A 22,037-nucleotide genomic window follows, 5' to 3' on the forward strand; every position below is an offset into this window, starting at 1 on the left:
TCCAGAGGGGGTAAGGTCTGTGGTGGCCTGTGCCTGTGTGAGGGGAACCGACTGTCCAGAGGTCCCTAATGGTTTGGGCTGGTCATCTAGATCCAGTTGTACAGAGCTGCTGTCATCACTGTGGGCCTCTTCTGTGGGTGGAGTGGACATGTCTGGACCCTCCTGTCTGGTGACGTTGGGTAGGGGTCCTGCAGGGGTGGAAAGGCATGATTATTGCATCTGTGTGTGCCATGGTGTGCAATGGGTGGGTGACCGTGTACCCCAGTGCTGGCATTCCTGTGTGCGAGCTTGTGTGATGATGGGTTAGGGGGTTGTATGGCTATGTGCAGTGTGCATGCTTTAGTTATGGGTGTCCATGCTTTGTTGTTGCATGCAGGTCTTGGTGTTGGGATGGGTGGTTTGTGATATTGGGACATATGTGAGGAGTAGGAGTGCTGGGGGTGAGGGTGGGGATATGTGATAGCATGCAGGTAGGGTGGGGGATGTAATAGTAAAGCTTTGACTTACCAGAGTCCATTCCTCCGCCTACTCCTGCGAGGCTCTCAGGAGGCAGAATCGCCAAGACCTGCTCCTCCCATGTTGTTAGTTGTGGGGGAGGAGGTGGGGGTCCGCCGCCAGTCCGCTGAACCGCCAGGTGGTGTCTTGAGACCACGGAATGCACCTTCCCCGTAGGTCGTTCCACCTTTTCCTGATGTCCTCACAATTTCTTGGGTGTTGTCCCACTGCGTTGACCCTGTCCACTATTCTTCGGCATAGCTCCATCTTCCTTGCAATTGAGGTGTGCTGCACCTGTGATCCGAATAGCTGTGGCTCTACCACACGATTTCCTCCACCATGACCTTGAGCGCCTCCTCCGAGAACCTGGGGTGTCTTTGCCGTGCCATGGGGTGGTGTAGGTGATGTGTGGGGTGGAGTGTGTGGTGATAAGTGTGGTGATATGTAGTTGTGTGTTGTGTGAGGTGAGTGGAAGTTGTGTGGGTGATGGTGTTGTGTGCCTGTGAATGCTGTTGTACTTGCTGGTGGTGTCTCTCTCTGGCCTTCTTTCTGTATTTTTGGTTGTGGGCGTTTGTGGGTGATGTGGGTGTGTGTTTTATATTGTAATGGGTGTGTGGGAGTGATGTGTGTATGCGTCTCAGGTGTGTGTATTTTGAATCGTTCAATGTGGCTGTGTATTGTAAATGTGTGTGTATTTTGAGAGCGGCGGTGTGTACCGCCAATGGAATACCGCCGTTGAAAGACCGCCGCGTGGATTCGTGTGTCGTGATAGTGTGGGCGTATTTCTGTTGGCATGACGGTGGAGGTTTTGTTTTCGCCAGTTTATCACTGACCTTTGGTGTGGCGGACTTGTGTGGGTGTTAGAATTTTGGCAGATTCCGAGATGTGGGTCATAATAGCTGCGGCCGCGGCGGTGTGTTGGCGGTCTTCTGCACAGCGGTAAGCGGCTTTTACCACCAATGTTGTAATGAGGGCCTATATGTCCTACCTTAAGCATACACTGCACCCTGCCCCTGGGGCTACTTAGGGCTTACTTAGAGGTGTCTGACATGAAGTGAAAGGGAAGGTTTAGGCCTGGCAAGTGGGTACACTTGCCAAGTCGAATTTACAGTTAAAACTGCACACACAGACACTGCAATGGCAGGTCTGAGACATGATTACAGAGCTACTTACATGGGTGGCACAACCAGTGCTGCAGGCCCACTAGTAGCATTTGATTTACAGGCCCTGGGCCCCTCTAGTAACCTGTACAGGGACTTACTAATAAATCAAATATGCCAATCATGTATAAGCCAATTCCATACATGATTTGTAAAGGAGCACTTGCACTTTAGCACTGATTAGCAGTGGTAAAGTGCCCAGAGTAACAACAACAGTAAAATCAGAGTCCAGCACACATCAACAACCTGGGGAACAGAGGCAAAAGGTTAAGAGAGGCCATCCCAAGGATGAAAAGTCTAACACGTGTCCCCCCAGCTGAAAGTGGGGAGCAACTACCTAACCTCATGGAAGTTTTCATCACTAAGGCGGAAGAAGCAGGACAGACCATCAGTATTGGCGTGCTCTGTACCAGGACGGTGTTCCACGGTAAAGTCCATCCCCTGTAGGGAAATGGACCACCTCAACAGTTTTGGATTCTCACCCCTCATCTGCATTAACCATCTGAGGGGCCTGTGGTCGGTCTGAACTTGGAAGTGAATTCCAAACAGGTAGGATCTTAGCTTCTTCAGTGCCCAGACCACAGCAAATGCTTCACGTTCTATGGCACTCCACCTACGTTCCCTGGGTAGCAACCTCCTGCTATTGAAGGCTACAGGTTGATCTAGGCCCTCCTCATTAAGCTGTGAGAGTACTGCTCCAATACCATGCTCTGATGTGTCTGTTTGCACAACAAACTCCTTGGAGTAGTCAGGTGCCTTCAGCACAGGTGCTGTGTACATGGCAGCCTTCAGGGCATCAAAAGCATTCTGGCAAGCCTCTGTCCAGATCACTTTCCTGGGTTGCTTCTTAGAATTCAACTCAGTTAAGGGGGTAACAATGGTACCATATCCCTTAACAAACCTCCTGTAGTATCCTGTGAGACCGAAAAAGGCTCTCACTTCAGTCTGGGTCTTGGGAGGCTCCCAAGCCAGAATTGTATCAATCTTAGGCTGTAGGGGTGTCACTTGGCTACTCCCCACCCGGTGTCCTAAGTATACCACAGAAACCTGCCCTATTTGGCACTTGCTCACCTTAATAATGAGGCCTGCCTTCTGCAGGGCCTCTAACACTCTCCAGAGGTGTTGCAAGTGTTCCTCCCATGTGGAACTAAAGACAGCAATGTCATCCAGGTAGGCGGCATTGAACTCATCCAGCCCAGCCAACACCTGGTTGACCAACCTCTAAAGGGTGGCAGGGGCATTCTTCATTCAAAATGGCATCACTTTAAGTTGAAAGTGTCCATCTGGGGTAGAGAATGCTGACTTTTCCTTGCCCCCCTCAGTTAAGGCAATCTGCCAGTACCCAGATGTTAAATCAAACGTACTTAGGTACTTGGCAGCTCCCAATCGGTCAATGAGCTCATCAGCTCGGGGGATGGGGTGTGCGTCAGTCTTGCTGACCGCATTGAGTCCCCGGTAGTCCACAAAGAACCTGAGTTCTGGAGTGCACCAGGTGCAGCAGACTTTGGTACCAATACCACTGGGCTGGCCCAAGGACTGCTGGAGTGCTCAATAACCCCTAGGGCAAACATTTTGGATACCTCATCCTTAATGCATGCCCTGACCCTGTCAGTCACCCTGTAAACCTTCTGTTTAATGGGTATACTGTCCCCAGTGTCCACATCATGTGTGCACAAGTGTGTGACTCCTGAGATCAGGGAAAACAGTGAGGAAAACTGTCCCAACATGTGGCGACAGTCACACTGCTGCTCCTCAGTCAGGGAGGGGGAGAGGATCACTCCCTCCACTGACTCATCTTTTTCTCCTGCAGATAGGAGGTCAGGAAGAGGTTCACTCTTCTCCTCTACCCCATCATCTGTCGCAAGGAGCATGGACAGTTCAGTCCGCTCAAAGTGAGGTTTGAGGCGGTTGACATGCAGGACCCTTAAAGGGTTCCTTGGAGACCGCAAGTCCACCAGGTAGGTGACTTCACTCTTGCTCTCCCCCACCTCAAATGACCCAGTCCACTTATCTTGGAGCACCCTAGGCTCCACTGGTGCCATCACCCATACTTTGTGTCCAGGTTGAAACTCGACCAGAGTGGCATTCTGGTCATACCAGCGTTTCATGTACTCCTGGCTTGCTTCCAGGTTCTCCTGAGCGAGACTCCTGAAGCAGGCAGTCTGGTTTCTCAGAGCCAGCATGTAACTGAATACATCCTGGAGGGGGGGCTACTAGGAGCTTTCTCCAAAGCTTTCTTGACAAGAGTCAAAGGTCCCCTCACAGGGTGGCCAGAAATCAGCTCAAAGGGACTAAACCCAATTCCCTTTTGAGGCACCTCCCTGTAGGCGAACAACAGGAATGGCAAGAGGACGCCCCACTTCTGCCTCAAGGGCTCTGAAAGGCCCATGATCATGCCTTTCACAGTACGGTTGAATCTCTCAACCAGACCATTACTTTAGGGGTGGTAAGGAGTGGTGAACTTGTAGGTTACCCCACACTCCTTCCACAGAGACCTCATATACGTGGATATGAAGTTGGTACCCCTATCAGATACCACTTCCTTGGGGAACCCCATGCGGGTAAAACCCCCTCCATCAAAGCACAACTCACCACAGGGGAAGTGATTGATCTCAAAGGAATGGCTTCTGGGTACCGGGTGGCATGGTCCACCAAGACCAGGATAAACCTGTTGCCCATGGCTGTCCTAGGATCCAGAGGCCCTACGATGACAATGCCTACCCTCTCAAAGGGAGTACTGACAACAGGCAAAGGCTGGAGGGGAGCCTTACATTTCCTCCCACTCTTGCCTGACAAGTCTGACAAGACCTGCAATGTGCATCTGAGTGCCTGAGCATTAGGGGCCAGTAAAAGTGGGTGACAAGCCTCTCAAAGGACTTGTCCTGCCCCAAATGTCCAGTTAAAGGCACATCATGAGCCAACCCCAGTAGGAAGGCCCTGAAGCACTGGGGTACCACCAGCACACGGGCTGACCCAGGCTCAGGAACCTTAGGCTTGCTATACAGGAGGTCATCCTCCCAATAGATCAGGTGTGATCCTGGCTCCTTGCCAGCCGCCTGGTCTGCAGCCTGCTGCCACAAGCCCTCCAAGGTAGGGCATGTCTTCTGTGCTGCACAGAATGCTTCCCTGGTGGGCCCCCCTTCCAGCTGCCACTGCGATAGCTCAGGGACCTCCCTCAGGTCAGCCACCTGTTCCCCTGTAGGCTCCGGGGCGTCACCCTCAGACTCTGCCTCCTCCCGGACCATGGGAACTTCTGGGGCCGGTTTCCTGCACCCCCTGCCCTTACTTTTCTTGGCAGTCCCCTGGGCCACTGTTTCAGGCTCCAGGGGCTCTTGATTACCCTGACGGGCTGCCATTGATTGGGTGGATACGTATACCCACCCAGGCAGACCCAAAATCACCAAGTGAGACCTGCGTTCCACCTCCTTCCAAGGGGAATCCTCCAGGTCATTGCCTAGCAAACAATCAACAGGCATGGTTGGACTCACAGCTACCTTCAAGGAACCTGAGACCTCCCCCCATTCAAAGGGAACCTGCGCCACTCTGCACAGGCGCTCTGAGTTGTCCACTGCAACTACTTGATGAAGTACCCGGGGATCAATCTGCTCTTCAGACACCAGCTGACTCCTCACTGTAGTCACGCTGGCTCCTGTGTCTTCCATAGCCTCCACCCTCTGTCCATTAATGGTCACCCACTGCCTGTACTTCTTAGTGTTTTCAGGCACTAGGGCTCTCTGGACCATCTCACTGTCCCCTAGTTCCCACCCACCTGAAACCAACTCCTCCCCAGGAGCTACACTGGCCAAACCCTGGGATGGCTCACCAGTAGGTGCCTGTGTACTCTTGGGGCATTTTAGGTCCCCCTCACATGACCCATCTGGTCACATGCATAGCACTTACATGGGGGACCACCTGCTAATGATGTCCCTTTGGAGAACCATGGCTTCTTCTCACTGGGGGGTTGGTAATCCTTCCCTGGGAATCAGTTTGGGGCCCTTAGAGAACTCCCCCTGTTTACCCTTACCCCCCTTTCTTCTGAGAGGGACCCTGCCCACCCTTGGCGTGGTCTCCCCCATACCTCTTTTGGACCATGGTGCTCTCCCAGTGGTCCGTTGGCTGCACAAGCTTCCTGGGGTCAGTCAAATTGCTGTCAAACAGGTGCTGGCGCAGCTCTGGAAAACATAAACTGTACAAGTGCTCCCAAGAAATCAGATTGTAAAGCCCCTCATATGTAGTTACCTTACTGCCCTTCACCCAACCATCCAGTGACCTGCAATAAGAATCAACACATTCCAACTATGTTTGGGATTCCTTCTTCTTGTAGGACCTAAACTTATCCTTGTACTGCTCAGGGGTAAGATCATACCTTCTAAGTAAGGCATCATTCATTCTAGAGTAAGTGAGATTCTGTGCATTCCCTAAGGCTGGTAGTGTATCCATCCCCTCTACCTCAAAGTGCTTCCACAGACCCGCCCCCCAATGAGCTTCAGGGACCAGATTCATATGGAGAGCAGACTCATACCCCTTGAACCACAAGTATATGTCGTCCTCGCTTTTATAATCCTTCACAAGATCTTTAGGAATGTGCACCCTCCTTTCAGGCTGCACTGTGATGTGGCTGCCACCATCTCTACTAGACTGGCTCTGCTGATCCAGCTCCCTCAAGCTGAGCTCATGAGCCAACAACAACTTTTTCTCTTCAATGGCCATCCTCATTTTCTCCAACTCCCTCTGGTGCTCCCTCTCTGCCTGTCTGTCCTGCAATTCCTCAGGGGTCAGACCCTTACATGCTACCTAGCCTAGAGACCCTCCCCCTGGACATAACAGGCCCACCCACAATACTATTGTGTATGGACTGCCCTTCCTCCTCCTCATCCTCCTCATCCTCTGTGTGCCCTTCAGTGCTCCTGCCTGTCACCCAGTCCCTCAGCGCCTTTTGCAGCTCCTCCTTCTTGGATGAGCTCTTAATAGGACAGTCAAAACTTTTACAGAACTGCTTTAGCTGAGCTTTGGTATAGCTATCAAATTTCTCCAGGTCAAAAGCAGCTCCAACTGATGCATCTCCAGACTGAGACATGATGAAAAGCCAACAAAAGTGCAAAGTTCCAAAAAGCAGAAAAGTTACCAAATGAAGTTCAGAAGTCAATAAAAGATTACCAAAAAATAAGATGTAGGGAAAAATCCAAGCAAAAGAGAAAAAAATCAAAGATCACTAAACAAGTAGTATGTGGTCACGTAGTGGTCTGCACTCAAAACAGTAGTGTACACTTAAGTACTGTATGTAAAGTCCACATCCCACCCGCTGATCACCAATGTTAGAAATGGGGTCTTTGGTTGACAGTCAGGTTACCCCCTGTTCAAGCAAGGACCCTCACTCTAGTCAGGATAAAAGAGAATCACCCTCGGCTAACCCCTGCTTACCCCCTTGGTAGCTTGGCAGAGCAGTAGGCTTAACTTCAGAGTGTTAGGTGTAAAGTATTTGTACCAACACACACAGGGCCGTATTTATACTTTTTGGCACACAACTGCGCCAATGCAGTTGTGCGTCAAAAAATTTAACGCCGGCTAACACCATTCCAAAGCGCCATGCGGGCGCCTTATTTATGGAATGACGTTAGCCGGCAGAGCTGCCTGGTGTGCGTAAAAAAAAATGACTTACACCAGGCAGCGCCGGCATAGGGGAAAATGGAGCTTGGGCGTCAAAAAATGGGGCAAGTCAGGCTGAGGCAAAATTTTCGCCTCAACCCGATTTGCGCCATTTGTTTTGACTCCCAACCCCCATTGAAATGACTCCTGTCTTAGCAAAGACAGGAGTCATGCCCCCTTGCCCAATGGCCATGCCCAGGGGACCATGGTCATTGGGCATAGTGGCATGTAGGGGGGCACAAATCAGGCCCCCCTATGCCACCCAAAAACAAAAAATACTTACCTGAACTTACCTTAAGTTTCCTGGGATGGGTCCCTCCATCCTTGGGAGTCCTCCTGGGGTGGGCAAGGGTGGCAGGGGGTGTCCCTGGGGGCATGGGTGGGCACCTCTGGGCTCCTTCCGAGCCCACAGGTCCCTTAACGCCTGCCCTGACCAGGCGTTAAAAAATGACGCTAAAGCGGCTGGATGTCATTTTTTTTTACCCGCCCACTCCCGTGCGTCATTTTTGCCCGGGAGTGTAAATACGGCGCACATGCTTCAGAGTAATTTTTTAGAAGGGAACGCCTACCTTGCATATCATTAACGCAAGGAAGGTGTCCACACTAAAAAATTACGCAAACTCCAAGATCTTTGGCGCTAGACGGGTCTAACGCCAAAGTATAAATAAGGAGTTAGTTTTGCGTAAAAAAAAATGACGCAAATCCGGCGCAAACAGAGTATAAATATTCCCCACAGTAACTTAATGAAAACACTACAAAATGACACAACACAGGTTTAGCAAAATAGGAAATATTTATCTAAACAAACAAGACCAAAATGACAAAAATCCGACATACACTAGTCAAGTTATGAATTTTTAAAGATTAAACTCAAAATTAGCACTTAGAAACACAAAATGCTTCGATGAGGTGTTAACATTGCATTGTGACGGAGTCGTTCCCAAAAATACGACACCAGCGGCGCTGGACACGGAGTCGCGTAGACCCCCAGGTACAATACCTTTGGTGAAGAGTGAAAACAAGCTGATGCGCAAAGTCGGGGTTCGCAGTGTCTGTGCGAAATGTTGAATCCGCGCACTTCGAGTGGCATCAGTCACAACGTGATGCAGCGACCTCTTTCTAAATCAAGCCCTTGGAAATTTCTTCTCAAGATGGAAGGTACACAAAGTCCAGTCTTTGCCCTCTTACTCTGGCAGAAGCAGCAACTGCAGGATAGCTCCACAAAGCACAGTCACAGGCAGGGCAGCTCTTCTTTTTCGGCTCTTCAGCTCTTCTCCAGGCAGAGGTTCCTCTTGTTTCCAGAAGTGTTCTAAAGTCTGTAGTTTTGGGTGCCCTTCTTATACCCAATTTCTCCTTTGAAGTAGGTGTACTTCAAAGCAAAGTCTTGTGAATGTGAAATCCTGCCTTGCCCAGGCCAGGCCCCAGACACTCACCAGGGGGTTGGAGACTGCATTGTGTGAGGGCAGGCACAGCCCTTTCAGGTGTGAGTGACCACTCCTCCCCTCCTTCCTAGCACAGATGGCTCATCAGGATATGAAGGCTACACCCCAGCTCCCTTTGTGTCACTGTCTAGTGTGAGGCGCAACCAGCCCAACTGTCAAACTGACCCAGACAGGGAATCCACAAACAGGTAGAGTCACAGAAATGGTATAAGCAAGAACATTCTCACTTTCTAAAAGTGGCATATTCAAACACACAATCTTAAAATCAACTTTACTAAAAGATGTATTTTTAAATTGTGAGCTCAGTGACCCCAAACTCCACATGTCCATCCGCTCCCAAAGGGAATCTACACTTTAATCAGATTTAAAGGTAGCCCCCATGTTAACCTATGAAAGGGACAGGCCTTGCAACAGTGAAAAACGAATTTAGCAATATGTCACTGTCAGGACATATAAAACACATTACTATATGTCCTACCTTAAGCATACACTGCACCCTGCCCTTGGGGCTACCTAGGGCTTAACTTAGGGGTGTCTGACATGTAAGAAAAGGGAAGGTTTAGGCCTGGCAATTGGGTACACTTGCCAAGTTGAATTTACAGTTAAAACTGCACACACAGACACTGCAATGGCAGGTCTGAAACATGATTACAGAGCTACTTACGTGGGTGGCACAACCAGTGCTGCAGGCCCACTAGTAGCATTTGATTTACAGGCCCTGGGCACCTCTAGTTCACTGTACTAGGGACTTACTAATAAATCCAATATGCCAATCATGTATAAGCCAATTACATACATATTTTGTAAAGGAGCACTTGCACTTTAGCACTGGTTAACAGTGGTAAAGTGCCCAGAGTAACAAAAACAGTAAAATCAGAGTCCCGCACACATCAACAACCTGGGGAACAGAGGCAAATATTTAAGGGAGACCACGCCAAGGATGAAAAGTCTAACAGTGATCCAGACTCCTTGCCAGATGCCTGGTCTGCAGCCTTCGGCCCCAAACCCTCTAGAGAAAGGCATGTTTTCTGTGCCTCACAGAATGCTTCCCTGGTGGAACTCCCTTACTGCTGCCACTGAGTCAGCTCGGACACCTCCCTCAGTTCAGCCAGCTGTTCCCTGTAGGCTCCGGGGCGCTCCCTCAGGTTCTGCCTCCTCCCGGACCGTGGGAACTTCTGGGGCTGGGTTCCCATGCCCCTTGCCCTTACTCCTTCTGGTAGGCACCTGGGCCACTCTTTCAGGCTTAAGGGCTTCCTGATCACACTGATGGGCTGCCATTGACCGGGTGGACAAAAACACCCACCCAGGCAGAACCAACATCTCCAAGTGAGACCTGTGTTCCACCTCCTTCCAAGGGGAAATCCTCCAGGTCATTGCCAAGCAGACAATCAACAGGCATGGTTGGACTCACAGCTACCCTCAAGGAACCTGAACCCCCCCCTCATTCAAAGGGAACCTGCGCCACTTTGCACAAGTGCTCAGAGTTGTCTACCATAACTACTTGGTGAAGTGCATGGAGAACTACCTGCTCCTCAGACACCAGGTGGCTTCTCACAGTAATCACACTGGCTCCTGTGTCTCTCAGAGCCTCCACCCTCTGTCCATTGATAGTCACCCATTGCCTGTATTTCTTAGTGTTCTCATGCATGAGGGTCCTCTGGACCATCTCACTGTGCCCTAGTGAGACAGGGGTCATCTCAGTTGGCTCCCACCCACCAGAAACCAACTTGTCCCCAAGAGCAACACTGGCCAAACCCTGTGACTGAGCACCAGTGGGTGTCTGTGTCCCCTTGATCACAAGCATAGAACTTGTGGGGACCCCTCTCTGCAGGTTTCCCTGTACAGACCCGAGTTTCTTTTCAACTGGGAGCTGGGATCTTTACCTTTAGAGAACTTTCCCTGTTTACTCTTACTCCCCCAATTCTTCTGATGGGATCCTGCCCACCCTTGGCAGAGTCTCCCCCATACCTCTTTTGGACCCTGGTGCTTTCCCATTGGTCTGCTTCCTTAGCACACTTCCTGGGGTCAGCCAGCTTGCTATCAATTAGTTGCTGGCGCAGCTCTGGAAAACAAAGACTATGCAAGTGCTCCCAAGCAATCAAATTGTACAGCCCCTCATAAGTTGTCACCTTACTGCCCTTCACCCAACCATCCAGTGACCTGCAAAAAGTGTCTACACACTCCAACCAAGTTTGGGATTCCTTCTTCTTATAGGACCAAAACGTTTCCTAATACTGCTCAGGACTAAGACCAGATCTGGTGAGTAGGGTATCCTTCATGATAGAATAGGTGAGTCCATGAGGATCACTTAAGGATGTTAGAATGTCCCTCTCCTCTACCTCAAAGTGCTTCCACAGACCTACTCCCCGCCCCCCCCCAATGTGCTTCAGGGACCATGTTCATGTGGAGAGCAGACTCATACCCCTTGAGCCACAGATAATCCTTCACCAGGTCTTTAGGAATTTGCACCCTCCTCTCAGGCTGCACTGAGGTACTGCTGCCACCATCTCTGCTAGACTGGCTACTATGATCCAGCTCTCTCAAACTGAGCTCCTGGGCCAAGAACATCTTTTTATTTTCTATGGCCAGCCTCCTCTCCTCCAGCTCCATCTGAAGATTCTTTAGCTCAAACCGGTGCACCCTCTCTGCCTGTATGTCTTGCAACCTCTCTGAAGTCAGACCCTTGGATGACACACTGCTACCTGCTCTGGAGACCCTCCCCACAGGCAGAAAATGGACATCCAACACACCACCAGGATTGCTTTGCACCTCCTCACCCTCGTTGTCCTCCTCTGTGAGCTCCCTAGCCTCCTTGGCTGCCACCCAGGCCCCCAAAGCCTTTCTCAGCTCCTCCTTCCTGACAGAGCTCCTGCTTTGGCAGGCAAGATCCTTGCAAAACTGTTTTGGTTGAGCCACTGTATACTCTTCCAGTTTCTCCAACTCAAAAACAGCCTTTGTAGACATAGCTGGAGCATCCCCAGATTGAGACATGTTGGTGAGTACTCAAAAATGCAAAGTTCCAAAACTAATTCAGAGAGTTCCCAAGAGAAGTTCTAAAATTACAAAGAATGGAAGCAGCAAAAGTCCAAAAGGAGAAAAAGCAAAAACAAGTGGTATGTGGTCACGTAAGGGTCTGCACTGAAAACAGCAGTGTACACTTAATCACTGTATGCAAAGTACAAATACAAGTTCTATCTCACCACTCGTCACCGCTGTTAGAAATGGGGTCTTTGGTTGGCAGTCAATTTGCACTCTGTCCAAGCAGAGACCCTCACTTTATTCAGGACAAGGGAGATACTCATTTAAGATCCCCCATGCTCACCCCCTTGGTAGCTTGGCACAAACAGTCAGGCTTATCTCAAAGACAATATGTAAAGTATTTATACCAACACACACAGTAACACAGTAGAAACACTACAAAACGGACACCACACCAGTTTAGAAAAATGGCCAATATTTATCTAACTCAAACAAGACCAAACCGACAAAAATCCATACAAAAGTAAAGTTATGATTTTTTAAGAAAATAATAGAATCTTACTCCATAGAAAACAATGGAAACATTGTTACACAAAGTACCTGCTTTGTATCAAAAATAAAGCCACACAGGCAAGGGTGTGTAGGAAAAGTCAGTGATGCGTTGATTCCTTACTCGCAAGTGAGGCATTGTATTGTTTCTTCTCCGGTCGGGTAGGCGATGCATCATTTTTCTCTCCCTCAAGAGAGTGATGCGTCGATTTCTGGATGGGCACCTCGGGAGTGGGCAGGTTCACGTCGCCTTTGATTCCCAGCAAAGTTGCGTGTGAAATCTGGCCACACAAGGATGAGAATCCACGCTGCATGTGGTTTGCATCGATTTTAGCAGCCACAAGCTGGTGTTGCATCATTTCTCCAGCTGCGATGCAGGTGATGCATCGATTTTCCAGCCGCGATGTTGGTGGTGCATCGATTTCAGCTGCGATGCGGGTGGCATGTCGTTTTGCAGCTGTGTTGCAGGTGATGCATCAAAATTTCCCTGCACGGCTCCTGTGTGTGGATCTCCACATTGGTTCCACCAGCTTCACCTTTCAAGGGCCAGGGACTGGGTAGGGCACCACTTGACAGGGTAGGAGTCTCAGCAGAGAGTCCAGGTGGTGCTGAAAAAGGAAGTATTTGATGGCCTTGAGACTTTAAAACAGGAGGAAAGCTCAGTTCAATCCCTTGGAGACACTTCACAAGCAGGAACATACCACAAGGTCCAGTCTTTGTCCTCTTTCAGGCAGAAGCTGCAACTGCAGGCCAACCCAGCAAAGCACAGTGACAGGCAAAGGGACAGTACTCCTTCTCCAGCTCTTGAGCTCTTTTCCTTGGCAGATGTTCCTCTTGTTTCCAGAGGTAATCTGAAAATCTGTGGTTTAAGTCTATTACTTATACCCCTTTGTGCCCCTGAAGTAGGCAAACCTCAAAGGAAAGTCTCTATTGTTCACAAGCTCCTGCCTGGGCCAGGTCTGGCTCCAGACTCACACCAGGGGGTTGGAGACTGCATTGTGTGAGGGCAGGCACAGCCCATTCAGGTATAAGTGTCAGCTCCTACCTCCACTCTAGCCCAGGTGGCCCATCAGGATATGCAGGCTATACTCCAGCTCCCTTTGTGTCACTGTCTAGTGGAGATTCAAAAACAGCCCAACTGTCAGTCTGACCCAGACAGGGAATACACAAGCAGGCAGAGCCACAGAATGGTTTAAGCAAGAAAATGCCCACTTTGTAAGTGCCAAAATATCTATTTTTAAATTGTGAGTTCAGAGACCCCAAACTCCACATCTTTACCTGCTATCTGCTTCCAAAGGAAACTGCACCTAAAAGATTTTTAAAGGCAGCCCCCATGTTAACCTATGAGAGAGATCAGCCTTGTAACAGTGAAAAATGGCTTTTGCAGTACTTTACTGTTAGGACATGTAAAACACATCAGTACATGTCCCACCTTTAACATACACTGCACCCTGTCCATGGGGCTACCTAGGGCCTACCATAGGGGTGCCTCACATGTATAAAAAGATAAGCTTTGGGCCTGGCAAGTGGGTACACTTGCAAGGTCGAATTGCCAGCTTAAAACTGCACACACAGACACTGCAGTGGCAGGTCTGAGCCATGTTTACAGGGCTACTCATGTGGGTGGCACAGACAGTGCTGCAGACCCACTAGTAGCATTTGATTTACAGGCCCTAGGCACCTCTAGTGCACTTTACTAGGGGCTTACTAGTAAAACAAATATGCCAATTGTAGAAAAGCAAATTTACACATACAATTTACACAGGGAACACTTGCGCTTTAGAACTGGTCAGTAGTGGTAAAGTGCCCAGGGTACCAAAACCAGCAAAAACAGAGTCCAGCACACATTCAAAATAAAGGAAGCTGAGGCAAAAAGCTGGGGAAACCATGCCAAGAATGCCCGGTCTTCAAGTTCTTGCAGAATTCAATAAGTGAAGAGGAGGTTCTGATGTGTAATGGTGGGTCAGTCCATGTTTTATAAGCGCAGGAAAAGGCTTGGCTGCCGGATCTGTTTTTCTGCATGTGAGGTAACCATAACAATGATCCAACAAGTGCATCATGATGTTACAGTTAAATGATTTCTTGATTATTTTATTCATTGTGAAAACAATATATGGTTACTCTATATTTTATAAACATTTATTTATGTTACATTGTTGTTATCATGAAAAATAAATGATAAATGACATATATATATAAATGTATATAGATATATACATACATCAGCAAATGGCCGCATAGGAAACCGCGCGCTCTTGCTGCCGGTGCCGATGAAGGAGTTAGCGACCCAAACTCCTATTAATTTCATACAACAAAGTGAATCATCGCACAGCCCACTGTCAAATTAAATGTCTTCCATTTTTCAGTTGCCTCCTGCAGGGAATAGAAGACCAAAAGTGCAAGTGCAAGTGCTCCCTGTGTAAATTGTGATTATGATTTGTTATCCCTGATTGGCATATTTGGTTTACTTGTAAGTCATTAGTAAAGTGCACTAGAGGTCCCCAGGGCCTGTAAATCAAATGCTACTAGTGGGCTACCCACATCAGTAGCCCTGTAAACATGTCTCAGACCTGCCACTGCAGTGTGTTTGTGTGTGCAGTCTTGCACTGCCTCTTTGACATGGCAAATGTACCCACTTGCCAGGCCCAAACCTTCCCTTTTACTACATGTAACTTACGCTTAAGGTAGGCCTGAGGTAGCCCTATGAGCCGGGTGCAGTGTGTTTAAAAGGTAGGACATGTACTGGTGTGTTTTACATGTCCTGATAGTCAAATACTGCCAAATTTGTTTTTCACTATTGCAAGGCCTATGTCTCCCATAGGTTAACAGGTTTAAGTGTGTGCAGTTTCCCATTGGGAGTACGTAGAGATATGGAGTTTGAGGTCTGTGAATTCACAATTTAAAAATACATCTTTTGGTAGAGTTAGTTTTTTTTAGAAAGTGAGCATTTTCTTGCTTAACCATTCTTTGCCTCTGCATGCCTGTGAAATCCACGTCTGGATCAGCCTGACAGTTGGGCTGTTTGTGAATTCCCTCTTGACAGTGACACAAAGGGAACTGTGGCGTGTTCTGCATATCCTGATGAGTCTTCCTGAGCTAGAGTAGGGGGGAAGCTGACACCTGCACCTGAAAGGGCTATGCCTGTCCTCAAACAATGCAGTCTCCAGCCCATTGGAGTGTGTCTGAAGCCAGGCCTGGGCAAGGCAGGATCTTGTGGACAACAGAGACTTTCCTTAGAGGTTTGCCTACTTCAAAGGCAGAAACGATTATAAGTGGTAGACCAAAACCCCAGACTTTTAAAACACTTTTGGATCAAGAGGAACCTCTGCCAAGGAGAGGACCTGAAGAGCTGGAGGAGGAGTACTGCCCCTTTGCTGTGTGTACTTTGCTGGGTTGGCCTGCAGTTGCCTCTAAGTCATCAAAGAGGACAAAGATTGGACTAAAATCGATGCACCGCCTGTCCCGTAGCTGAAAAATTGATGCACTGCCTGCCTCACGGTTGGAGAATTGACGCAGCGCCCATTCTCAGTTCAGAGCCTTCAAATAGTGTGTGATAATATTCCACGCATAAACCCTGGGCATCAATATCTTCAACATCACCACACGGACCTGAGGCTGCTTATCCCGAAATCAACGCATTCCTTCCCTGCCAGGAAAGAATTGATGCGTTGCTTACCCGGCAGAGAAAGAATCGATGCACAGCCTCACTTGTGAGTAAGGAATCGACTCATCACTTGCTTTTCTGATGCACGCTTACCTGTGCAGCTTTATTTCTGATATATGCCAGGTACTCTGTGCTAAAGCAACACATCCATTGATTTCGATGGATTAAGGCTCTTTATACTTTTAAAATGTATATCTTTGCTTGTGTATGTTGGATTTTTGTCATTATGCTCTTGTTTGATTTAGATAAATATTGGTTATTTTTCTAAACTGGTGTGGAGTCCTTTTGTGGCGTTGTCACTGTGTCACTGTGTGTGTTGGTACAAATACTTTACACATTGCCTCTGAGATAAGCCTGACTGCTTGTGCCAAGCTTCCAAGGGGGTGAGCAGGGGTTATCCCAAGGAGAAGAGCTGAAGAGCTGGAGGAGGAGCACTGCCCCTCTGATGTGTGTGCTTTGCTGGGTTGGCCTGCAGTTCATGCTTCTTCTTTAAAGAGGACAAAGGCTGAACTTTGCTTTGACTTCGCTGTGTATCCTGCTTGTGAAGGTTCTCTAAGGGCTTGGACTGAGTTTTCCTCCGGCTAAGAAGTCTTAAGGACATCAATGACTTCATCTGACAGTGCCTGGCCTCTTCTGCTGAGAGTACTGACTTGCTAGTTGGTGCCAAATCCAGTCCTTGGGCCCTTAGAAGTGGAAGCTGGTAACCAGTGGGGAAAATCCACGCGTCGCTGTTTGCACGTCAGAAAAATCGATGCAGAGCCTGTCCCGCAGCTGAAAATTTGACTCAGCAACTATTTCGTCGAGGTTGGAGTATTGATGCAGCGCCTGTTCTCAACACGGACCCTTTGCATAGTGTGTCGGAATTTTCCACGCATCAACCCTGGGCGTCAAAATCTTTAACATCACTGCACGGACCTGAGGCTGCTTGTCAGGAAATCAATGCATCCCTTCCCTGCGAGGAAAGAATCGACACATGGCTTACCCGGCAGAGAAAGAATAGACACATTGCCGCACTTGTAAGTAAGGAATCGATCATTCGCGTGCTTTTCCAATGCACGTTCGCCCATGTGGCTTTATGTTTGATGCCTACCAGGTACTTTGTGCTAAAACAATGCATCCATTGATTTCTATGGATTAAGACTCTTTTTACTTTAAATAGTCATATCTTTATGGCTATTTTTCTAAATTTGTGTGGAGTCCATTTCTGCTATTTTCACTGTATTACTGTGTGTGTTGATACAAATACTTTACACATTGCCTCTGAGATAAGCCTAACTGCTTGTGCCAGGCTACCAAGGGGGTGAGCAGGGGGTATCTGAGCTATGTATCTCCTTTACTCTGACTACATTTAGGGTTCCTTCTTGGACAGGGTGTAAACTGACTGCCAGCTAGAGACCCCATTTCTAACACCTGGCTTTTCGAGTAGTGCCCTAGGATTCGCTAGACTCACACTTGTTCAACACCAGGGTTCTCTGCATAACATAACATAACATTACGTAGCATAATATAACATAACCTAACAATTTAGCATAACATAACAAAGCATTTAAAAAAAAAAGTTAATGCCGATTTCAAAGAAACAGGTCTACATAAACAAACAAGAAAAAAAACACAGGTGTGTGCGGCAAGGGTAATAATTGCTGACTTATGTGCCAGACATGAATACGAAACAATAAAAAAAATATACAGCAAGTACAAAGTCAGTACATCAAGTGAAGGCTAATGCATCAGCTCACATTGTCCCCTATCAAACTCAACACACAGGCATCTAGCAAATGAGCAACTACCACTTACTCATTAGGGACCTCACCCATTCAAACATCAGCACCCGGTGTAGGGGCCAGAGGTGTTGAGCCTGCTTCCCACGAGGGCGCTGCAGAGACCACTTCCTCTGGCAAAATCTGCCCCTGGGCATCTAGCCTTGGGCAACCCACCAGTATCCCATCCCCAGCAGGTAAGACATGGCCCTTATGCACTTTCCTGGCCTCTTTTCTCCAAAGCGTCTCCCTTCACAATCTGCTCATCTAGCCAACTCCTTCCCCCATCTACCCAGGACAGGACCAGTAGCGTATTTCATCAGGCATGCACAAGCACCAAATCCGTCAACCTGTCTGTTGCTTTCCAGGCTTTCCTTCAAGCATGAAGGCCCAATAAACAGGGTGGCGGAGAGCAGTCAAATTGTTTCTCCATGGCCCAACAAATAACTTGTAGTACAGTGGCCCAGTATGGAACCAGCACCAGGTAAGTCCATGGCATATAGTAGAACCCCACCTCTGTTGCCTGACATTGGGGACACTCCAACAAAGCCCCAGGAAACATGGCATAAAGATGATGAGGGTTGAGATATGGCTGGTGCAAAAAAAAACTAAAACTGAATAAATTTAAATCTAGCATTTTGGGACACCTTTATGGTGAACACCAGGATTTTCTTCCAGGCAGAGTCACTGAGCACCAAGTCTAGGTCTGTCATCCAGCTCTGGTGCAGCTGTGACAGGTCCATTGGGGTCCCTCTCAACAGGGCTCCATAGATCAGTCAGACAGCCATCCCTGTGATAAGAAACAACTAGCAGAGACACTCTGGATGATATGCAGAACCCACCATCCACCACGCACATATCTTACCCATCAGGACCCCATGTAACAGGAAGTGCCCCCCTTGGATGTCATACGTCTTCTTCAAGTCCAGGAAAGTACTAGCTTTACCCCCACAAGGAGGTCACCCAATATGGTGAGTCCCACCACGGACCACAGGCACACACTGGCCCAATCTCGTGGGTGCTGCCAATACCGAGCAATCATTAAGTGGAGCTCAGAGGTACACAGAACACTGGTAAGCATTCTCTGTAATGTCCGTGCCCACACGTAGCTCGCTGTTCAAACTAAGACATTCTCACCAGGCACCATTGAGGCAGGAGTAGGTCAAGCAGTATCCAATACAAGAGCTCTGGAACGTGTCCCATGCTCACTTTGGCCACCCCATCCCAAGGGACCGAATACCACCAACCACCCACTACAACTGAGCACCCAAATAATAAGGCTCAAAATCCGGGGCAGCCTTTCCACCCTCATCCACTGGCAGTTGCAATTTACTCAGGGACACCCTGCATCTTGAAGGTCTCCAATACAAAGTAATAAGGATTGTTGGAAAATGGCCCTCTCTGAAGGGTCACCCCAAACATTTTGCCTTCCTCCTCCTCTTTCCCTGGCCTCATTTTGCATGTGCTTTCTCCCTAAAACATGATAACATTGGCTCATTCCCAGTTGGCATATTTAAATTAGTTGTAAATCCCTAATAACGTGCACTACATGTGCCCAGGCCCTGTAAATTAATTGCTACTAGTGGCTCTGCAGCACTGACTGTGCCACCCACATAAGTAGCCACTTAACTATGTCTCAGGCCTGCGAATTGCAGGGCCTGTGTGTGCAGTTTACTGCCACTTTGACTTGGAATTTAAAACTAATTGCCAAGCCTTAAACTCCCATTTTATTCCAAATGTCACCCCTTTGGTAGCCCGTACGGAAGGATGCTATGTAAGTAAAAGGCAGTACATGTACTTGTAAGTTTAACATGTCCTGATAGTGAAAAACTCCCAAAGTTGTTTTTCACTATTGTGAAGCCTGCTCCTCACATAGGCCAGCATGGAAATCCCTTATATACTTATAAGTGGTAATTTCTGATCTGAAAGAAGTGGCATTGTTATGTTTGGTATGGTTGGAATGGTAGTGTGAAATCCTGCTTACTTGTGAAATTGGATTTGACATTACTACTTTAGCAAGGTCACTTTTAAAAAGTAGAGATTTCTTTGCAGTTATTGCTCTCTGTGCCTTACAGCCTGTCTACAATCCACGTCTGGTCTGTGCTGGTTGACAGCTCCCATTGTGTATTCCGTCCAGACAGTTATAAATACAGAAAACTCAGCTGCATCTGCATTCATAAGTATACTGATGGGTCTTACTGGGCAGGAAGGGTGGAGGGGCCCTCACTTGCACTTCAAAGGGTAGTGGCTTGACCCCACACAAAGGACTGATCTCCTGGCAGACAGGACTGGTTTGAAAGGGGAACTGGTGCACTTCAAAACCACTCTTTAAAGTCTCCTCCACTTTAAAGGCACATTTGGGTGTGTATATACTGGGTCTCTGACCCCCTAAAAATCAGACCCTTCTGGGTCTACAACTGCACTCTGTCAGAAGGACTGCAGTGCTGCCCAAAGGACTCAACTGGAATGCTTTTCAGGAAGGACTGCTCTTCTGCTTGTTGCTCAGCTGCCTGCTATTCCCTGTCTCCGCTGGAAGGACTCTGCCTTCCCATCACAAGTGAAATCCACAGGCTTGTCCGCTAGCCTGTTGCAAAGTCTCAGGGCTATCAAAGTCTTCACCTAAAAGAGAAAATCCAACGCACCCCGCTGGGAAAATCAACACAGCGCCTGTCTTGCAGCTGAAAAATCAAAGCATCCCCTGCAGAATCGATGCAGTGCCTGTCTCACAGCTGAAAAATCAATGCAGCACCTGCAGAATTGACACAGCGCCTGTTTCACCATGGTTCCATCATCACAGTATGTCTGGATTTTCCACACATCGTCCCAGGGGATCAATCTGTCATCAACACCGCACCACAGTAAGGAAGAGAAACTGCATGTCTGGAAATCGATGCATCACCTTTCCTGAGAGGAAAAACTCAACTCATCACCTCCCCTGCTCAATAAGATACCGACTCATCACTTTGCTTTTCCGGTACCTCACCTCCCCTGTGGCCTGCATTGTATTTGTTTTTTTTTTTATATCCCAGGTACTTTGTGCTAAAGAGATACATCAATTTGTCTCTTTGGATAAAGACTTACTTAAATCTCTAAAAAGTGATATCTTGATCTGTGTACATTGGACCTTTGTCATTTTCATCTTGTTTTATTCAGTTAAATATTAACTATTTTTCTAAACTGGGGTGGAATACTTTTTATGGAGATTTCGCTGTGTTACTGTATGAGTTATTGCACAAGTACTTTACACATTGCCTTCCTGCTCCATGCCAAGCTAGAGGATAACCACAGGATAATTTAGATTGTTATTTGACTTACCCTGACTAGGATTGTGTCCCTTCCTGGACAGGGTTCATACCTCTGCCAACTAGAGACACAATTTCTAACAAGGATGCTATCCAATTCCCAAAAATTATGCCCTGGGGAACTTGACCAGCAGGGTAGCAAATAGATAATGGAGTCGCGTCAGACTTACCCTCTTAGAGATGGCTATCTGACCACTGATCGATTTAGGCAGGGTGCTCCAAAAGGCAACCGACCACCGTACGGCAGACATAGGCCAGGCAAATTTACCCGTAAAGAGAAATCCCGGAGATCTATAAACAACAACTCCCAGGTAACGTATGGAGGTATGTTTCCAGCGCCGGCACGGCACTGGAGGCGTGCTCCTCCTTCGAGTCGGGTCTCAAGGGGTAGGCACAGAACTTATGGCAGTTAATCTCCAGGCAGCACAGCTGCCCACACGCAAACAAGGCCACCACCCTACCCTCCCAGTCAGAGGACCCCCACTCATATACAGCAGCATCCATCTACATTTAACAATGTATAGATGATCTCCCGATATCTGCAGTCCCTGCTAGTGTCCATCTTGGTGCACCGTTAGTGTGACTGGATCTAGAGACAGTGCAAATGCCAGAGGGGACAAGGGACAACACTGTCAAGTGCCCAGCTCCACTAAGCATGCTGCTGATATCACCAAACCAGTCCTGACTCTTGCCTTCAGCTGAGTATACTACAGCCTAGTCCATTTAACGGAAGCTACTCCAAAACCTTCCCAAGTAAAGTAGCATACAAAAATACATAAGCTCCCAGTGCAGGGAATCAAACGCTTTACAAATATCAACAACTAATTCTAAGGCATCAGCGAGAGAGTTTCCGCATAGGATGTGAATCAGCTGGTGAATATTAGGTAGGGTACTACAGGTGAGGATAAAACCTGTCTGATCTGGATGAATCAATTTGCCCACATGTGGATAGATCCTGTTTGCCAGAATCTTGCTCAGGGTTTTGTAATCCATGTTAAGCAAAGAGAGGGAGCAGTAGGAGTCTACTAATAGGGGAATCTCAT

The sequence above is a fragment of the Pleurodeles waltl genome, chromosome 5 (assembly GCF_031143425.1).
Source record: "Pleurodeles waltl isolate 20211129_DDA chromosome 5, aPleWal1.hap1.20221129, whole genome shotgun sequence".
NCBI lineage: Eukaryota > Metazoa > Chordata > Amphibia > Caudata > Salamandridae > Pleurodeles > Pleurodeles waltl.